The sequence below is a fragment of the Pristis pectinata genome, chromosome 31, assembly GCF_009764475.1.
Source record: "Pristis pectinata isolate sPriPec2 chromosome 31, sPriPec2.1.pri, whole genome shotgun sequence".
In the NCBI taxonomy this organism is placed as follows: domain Eukaryota; kingdom Metazoa; phylum Chordata; class Chondrichthyes; order Rhinopristiformes; family Pristidae; genus Pristis; species Pristis pectinata.
In genome coordinates, this window is record NC_067435.1 from 18,105,107 (window position 1) to 18,113,105 (window position 7,999).

Consider the following 7,999-nt stretch of genomic DNA (forward strand, 5'->3'; position numbering starts at 1 on the left):
TCTAAGTTTGGAGACAAGCTATCTCATGGCTGGACCCATTCGAGTTCCCTGGTACATTCTATACCACAATCTTATGGAATATTTCATTACAGCTCCATTAGTCCTCCATTCCAACTATTCATAAGTACACTCCACCTGACCTGACTTCCCCGACTTTCAAAAGGACATCAATTAATGTTGCGCGCAGTGATGTCTGGAATCTGGCGTGACCCCTGCCCGCCACCCCCTTACCGCCACTCCCCCTCCCCACCCCACCCCCACCCCCACCCCCCGCTGCCCAGCTGGCTTCCAGCGGGTTGAATCGCCCCAGGGTCCAAGAAGATCAATCTAAAATTCAACAGATTGACCGGATCTTAATTTCATCTCTTAAGTAATAGAAGATGCTCCTCCCTCTCTCTTTGTTTAGCCGATCAGCCCTCCCAAAACCGAAGACTTATCCACGATAACAAGTCTGAAGCAGAGTGTGAACCTTCATCAGAATTACATTCACCTGGCCGAGAATATCCAAAGCCCAATCCTGTCCTTTATGAGCCATATTTCTGTTTTTGCCCCGACATGTTTATTTTCTCACAGCTGTTCGTACCTGCAGCTTTTTATTTAGACTCTCTGTCGTTGCCCAACCAAACCTGTACCTCTTCTAACTCCAGTGCTACTTCTATTTTAAAAGTTACTGAATTTATTCCCCTTTCCTGTGGTTAAACGCTGCCTCCCGTTTACCTACAGATTTAGTATAAACCGTCCGCAAAGATACAAATAAACGTCCCCACAATATTATTTGAGTTGTAATCTATCCATTTTGAACTGGACTTCCTGATCCAGGTGTAGAGTCACAGAGTTACAAAGCTTGGAAACAGGCCTCCCAGCACAACTCTTCCATGTCGACCAAGGTGTCAGAATGAGTTTGCCCCATGTGCCTGTTATAGGCCGATACCCATCTAAACTTATCCCATCCACGTACATGTCCAAATGTGAAATAAATTATTGAGATTTATATACAAGTGAATCATGAAATTGCAAATAGTGCACGAGATGCCACTGTAGTTCGCAGTGAGGAGCAAACCATCAGGCTGCAGAGCAACATGGATGGTCGCAACTTGGCAGGGGTGTGGCAACTGCAATGTTATCCAGGGAAGTGTGACAAAATGCATATGGGGAAGTGCGACAAGGCAAGAGAGTTTACAATAAATGGAGACATTTGAGAGTTGAGAAAAAATTTGAGAACTCCACCTCCTGCAGTATTTAACAGTACCAGGTTCTGCACTGGGACAGCCGTGATCTGCAGGGCTGCAGAACCAGCGCAGGAAAGTGGAATTTGATTGTGGCTCATGGAGTCACAGAGTCATACAGCACGGAAGAAAGCCCTTTAACCTAACTATTCCATGCCGACCAGTTTGCCAGCGGTCCCATCTGCCAGCGTTTGGCCCATAACCTCTCAAACCCTTCTATTCTATGCACCTGTCAAACTGCTTTTTAAAAGTTGTTATTGTACCTGCCTCAACCACTGCCTCTGGAAGCTGATTCCACATCGACGCCACCCGTTGTGCAAAAAAAATGACCCCGAAGTTTCTCCTAATCTTTTGCTTCTCATGTTAAATTTCTGAACACTAGCTCTTGATACCAGAACTCTGCGAAGAAGGACTGAGTGAATTTACCCTATCTATGCCGCTCATGATTTTATACATCAGTCTCCCGTGCTCTAAAGGAATAAAGTTATATCCTGTCCAACATCTCCCGATAACTCAATCCTTCAAGTTGTGGCAGAATGCTTGAAAATCTTTTCTGCATTGGTCCTATAGCAGTTCCTATAGTAAATATGGGTTATATAGGTCTCAACTTCTCTCAACTCTCAAATGTCTCAATTTATTGTACAATCTCTTGCCTTGTTGCACTTCCCCATATGCATCTTGTCACACTTCCCTGGATTAACATTGCAGTTGTCATTTTCCTGCCAAATCGCGATCATCCATGCTGCCCTGCAGCCCAAAGATTTGATCCTCACTGCGAACTCCATTGGCAGCGCGTGAACCATTTGCAATTTCATGATTCACTTACATTTAAATCTAAATAATTTATTTCACATTTCGACATACTGTATACGTCGATAGGAACTACTAAGTATACTATATACAGCTCCACCGTTTTTGTGGTCAACACCTTTCCTGTGGTAGGGCAACCAAAAACTGAACACAATACTGGAATTGCGGCCTCACCAGCGTCCGGTACTGTCGAACCACAACCTGCCAACTTTTATACGTAATGCCTTGTCTTATGAAGACCAGTGTGCTAAAAGCCTTCTTCACCACCCTGTCTATCTGTGACTTTACTTTCGGTGAAACATGTTCTTGTACCCAAAAGTCTCTCGGTTCTACGGTACTCTCCAGGGCCCTGCTGTTCACTGTGAAGTCCTACCTGGATTTGAATTTTGAAAAGGCAACACCTCGCACGTATCCAAATTAAACTCCATTTGCCACTCCTCGGCCCACATACTCAGCTGATCAAGATACCCCTGTAATTTTAATAACCTTCTTCATTGGTCACTATACTACCTAGTTCAGTGTCATATGCACAGTTACTAACCGCGTCTTGTACATTCTTATCCGAATCATTAACATAGATTACAAACAAAACTGACCCCTGAGGTACACTACTAGTTAGGGGCTCTAGTCCTCGAAACAATCTTCCATCATCACCCTGTACTTTCTCCCAATTTTGCGTCAAATTATCTAGCTCTCCCTGCACTTGGGTGCACTTTTCAACCAGCACGAACAAGCTAGGTCAATGACTTCCCTCCCATCGTGTCTATTTTTTCTTATTATTCAGAGCCACTGCACTGTGTTCACCGGTACCTCCTGATTCCTCACACCTCTCCAGCTCCAGCCCTTTGAACCCTGGACTCTCAAACCTGCACTGCTCTTTGGAAGACATGACATGTGCCTCCCTCCTTCCAGCTTCTGCACAGATTCCACTTTTGTCTGAATTCAGCCCACAGAGTTAAAGGCAGGTAGACTCGGCTCCACGCAAATTAAATCTGATCCCCGAGAGGCGGGTGAGTGCCGAATAGACCGCCCTCTCCTTGCAGCTATCTCCTTCCAATCTGTCCTCTCATATTTCCTTCAGGTGGCAATGCTCTGTTCAATCAAGTTTGAAGAAGAAAATTTTCACAGATCAGCAGAATTAACGTGCTATTCTGTGGATGAAACTGTTTTATCTTCTGTCCCCGCCATTGAACGAAGCGGATTACAACGCATCACTTAGAGGAACGCCATGTCTTAGAGGATTGCACATCCCCATATTTCTATCCAACCCACCTCATCTTCGTCCTCCGCCCTCATTTTGACCAATTACACCCCAATCTCACCTCTCCCTGGTTTCTGGGACACTCCAGAAATTGGGACAATTGAATGGGTGAGTCCGCAACAGCAGGGCTATACCACAAGACATAAGGGTTTATAATCCAGTGAAAGCTACGTCTTTCCTTGGTCTTGTCACTCCTTAACCTGATGCTCAATAAAGAAGGTTTGTATTTCTGGCTCTTGAAGACCCCGTATGGTCCGTGTTAGCAATTAGAGAGATCAGGAGTGTGCAATGGAACCCTTGTTGCTCCAAATATCCATTTGATGCTTCGAGCAGGATGTTGTTCATCCTGAGGCCTGGCATAATGCAGTAATTTGTGCCCCATCCCACCATACTCTACTGAGGAAATCAGCATTAATTTCGAAGATCAGTGTTCAAATTGCGAGGACGACTTATCTCGGGTTTACCCAGAGTTTTATGTTACTGCAGAGAGCCATCTGACCCACGACTCCGTACAACTCATCTTAAAGAAATTCATTTGGTTTAAATGTAACAATTTGTTTTCTATTGCGTCCATGTGTAGTGGGAACACCTCAACATCTACCCTATCACGCCGGCAAAGAACTTCATAAGTTTCAGGAATACGCACCTCATTATTAGATATTACACAGAACATTGGTTTACTTCCATGTCTGCTTTGAACAGAAATGAAAATCTTAAGTTAAATGCATTATTTACTGCACTTCCACAAACATAGTTGAACATATCACATGCAATTATCCAATTTGCAACATGAACAGCAGATTACTTGATCCAGTTCACGTAAAAACATGTACATGAGACTTCGTAATGTGGTAAAGCAACAGGAGACCATTGTACTGACGGAGCTATCGGGAGCAGGTGAAAAATATTTGACCACTGAGGGAGGAAAATTGGAGGGTTGGAGGGAATTCTAGAGCTTTGTTACTCTAGCTGAACGCATGTCTGAAAATCGAGAGATTTAGTCCTATTTGGATGAGATCAGGTATGTCAAAAAATTACATGTTTGGATGAGATGACTCAAGTGTTGGCCTGGAGCTGGGGATGACAGTGCGGTGTCTAATATATGACGTGCATCGAAAACAAGAATGCAAGGAACTCAAAATAATCAACTAAAAATAAGTGCATGTGTGTTTTCCCTTAACCGATTGCAAATATTGTTTAACCAAAGAAAATCTCAATATGTTGAAATGGGGTTGGAATTTAAGAAAGGGAAGTTTTGTTACAATTGTACAGAATGTAGATAAGGCCACTACAGGAATACTGCACACACTTTTGGTACCCTTACATAAATGAACAAACAGAAGCATTGGAGTGTTGCCAATTTAATTCAGGACACGATGGAACACACCAGACAATGGCATTTCCGAATTAATTACGTTATTAATCGTGATTGTTTCAAAGAACTCAAAGATTCACTGCGAAGTTCAATATCATTTAACTCTGTAGCTTCACAACTTCCAAAACCTGCCACTTGTATTTAGACAAAATGTACATGGGACTTCGTAGTGTGGTAAAACAACGGCGGCCCATTCAGAGACGGAGATTTTGGGGGCAGATGACAAATATATGATCAATGAGGGAGGGTCATTGCTCATTAACCATTCCAGATGGACCTATGCGGGATTCGATGTGGTGGTTTTCTGTGTCTCTGACTCGGGGTCTTCTGCAATTGTTGTTCTCCTGAATTAATGCTGCTGATTATCTCGTTAGGCGGCTTTTTATACATTTCTTCGCATACCTAACAGACATTTCTTAGTTCTTCTTTGCTATAAATCCACTCGTTATCTACCCCAGTACATATTCTTTCATCCCCTTCAAATGCCCTCTGGTGATGTTGCTCAATCGCAACAAACATCACATATTGGCCATAGCATACACGTAGTTGGACCAGCACAAACCATTGAAGATGTTTACACCTGGGAAATTGAAGCTCTCAACCACCTTCACCTCACAATCATTGAAAGAGGCAGGGGCATGTGTTCCCCCGGCTTCCTGAAGTCAATGGCCAGCACTTTTGTTTTACTTCCGGGCAGTCTCAACCAATCGACCTCTGAAACGTCCCGCCTAATGCCTCTAAATGTTGTCCTGACGCAATTGAAGACTGCGGAAACTAAGGCCTGAGATGAAGGGAACTTTCCTCCCTCAGCGGGTTTTCAAAAATTGACATGCACCACCTCAAATCGTTATGGACACTGAGTGCGCCAGAGACGAGACTTTGGATCTTGAGGGATTCAGGAAGCACTAGGACCAGGTGAGAAGATTAACACGAAGCAGTTTCGGACACCGATAACTCCAGAAGTCTGGAGGACCAGCAGCTAAAGTATACTGCTCTGCAAGTAACTCCTCACAAGAACTGTAGTTTATAAATAGATCCTGTGTATAGCTGAGGCCTTAATATTGTTTTTGAGGATGTGCCACATAGAATGTTAATTTTACCTCAATGATTCATTTCCACAGAGAAGCCTCCAACTGTGTGTTGCAAGATGTTTGGTGCCCCGATGGAAATGCAGAAGATCTTAGTATTGGCTATGCCTGCTGTTATTTGCCCTTCAGAGCTCGCCAACAAATTGTGCCACAGATTAATCGATAGAATACCTGGGCATGCTCTTTTCTCTTTAGCACTGTAACACAACAATAGTTCTTTCCTTGTGAGTTGACAGCAAAAATTATCCGCCAGTGCAAGAAAGACGTCAAACCTCAGTGTGCTTTGCAGACGAATGATACTTCATCTTGGGCTTGGAAGTGAATGCCGGGTCGACTCCAGTCGGCAACAGAGTCTCACACAGTTTGAGAAACCATGAAGAAACGTTGTCCTGTTGAAGAAAATCGGCATTTGACATCAAGAATCTCACAGACACAAAATAGGACATCGTACAGTAAACCTTCGCAAACTCACCGGGATGAGTTTGGAGTTTGCTATTGACCTTGGTCAATTGACTCTATTGACAGTTTCATCCCTGCAGCACCAGGAATAGAAACACCCGTGACAGACCCTCTTGTTATAAACAATATTATTCTCCTGTCCCGGTAGTGTGACCTTCCTGAGACAGGGGCTGAACCCTTAAAAGGACCATAAAAGTCACTTAGCTCCACTCAACAGCCAAATTAAGTGGCTTATTCCAGCGGACAAATTTTCTTTCCAATTCATCAACCAGAAACCAGAACTTCGTTACCTTTATGTCCTTCTTTCAAGTTCTCATTCGCATATTTATAATATCTGCATTGCTTGCAGTTCAGTATTTACAAAACTTACATCATACTCAAACATCCTCATCCTTGGCCCAAATGCAAACCTGTTTCTACAGCGTCTACCTGTCCCAGTAGGTCTCCGGAGAGCCAGTAGACACCGCTTGCGCCTTCTCCAGGAACAGCTTGGCAAGGACGTGCATCCAGAAGAAGCTCAGGTGGAAGCAGCGCCGGCTGTCGCATACCTGGACGACCATCCATCTCCGAGCCTCTAATCGATCACAAAGAAAAACTCAGTTACCTCTGGCCCACTCCAATCTTCCCTTTCTGATGATAAATTCCCATCCTGCACTCTTCCATTCTTCCGCATTGCCCAGAAGCCAACGTCCACTGTTGATTAGGTTCTTTATTACAACTTCGCAAGTATAATGAAACATATCACACGCTATATTGTAACTTATAACAAAAGCAACAAATTTACTTTGCGCATTTAACATTAAAATGCACGAGATGTTTCACGGTGTTATTAGATAAAACTTAACGCTGTTCTACAATTGGAACTATTAGTCATGTAGTCATCAATGAATTTGGCCAAGAAACAAGCTATTCAGTCTATCTCGTCAACGGCAACCTGTGAGTACCTCTTCTGTAGAGCAGGTAATCAATATTTTATAATTTTAAAGAGTTTTATGGAGAGTTGAATGGAACTATAGCTGTTCGTTCACGCCAGCTGAAGCACGTATGCCAGTCAAGTGATTCAGTGCGACTCGGAGGAGCAAAGATTTCTCAGAAACGCGACACGGCTGAAGTTTATTACCTGGATGACTGGGTCCTGCTGAGCTGGGCCCATGAAGTGCTTCGAACACAGGAATGAAACAAACTGAATTGATTCTGACCAACCGAAGACAAAGTCTCATTATGCCCATATGCAATTGCAAATGACTTTTTTCACAGTTGTTGTATTGGTAAACCGATTTATTTTTTTATATATAATTTTATTAACAGCGTGGTAACAGGCCCTTCCCGCCCAACGAATCCACGCTGCCCATTTTAAACCCAAATTAGCCTAACCGTACATCTTTGGAATGTCGGAAGAAACGGAGCACCCGGAGGAAACCCACGCAGACACGGGAGAACGTACAAACTCCTTACAGAGAGCGACTGGAATCGAACCCCGATCGCTGGCGCTGTAATAGCGTCTCTCTAACCGCTACGCTACCGTGCCGCCAAAAATTTGCTACTGTTCTAGTTGAGGCTTGCTGCCGTTTGCCAGATTTCACATAATATCAGGATATCTATATAAATTCATGTAGATAGAGGATATTGTTTTACTATACACAAGAGAACTGCTGTTTCTCTGCAATTTATGACTCCTCTCACTGGACTGAGTGAGTACTCACAAGGAAGCATGAAACACGCTTTATGCAATCACAGCAGGTATTGATTACAATATGAGCCCCGGTCAATGGAAACAGAT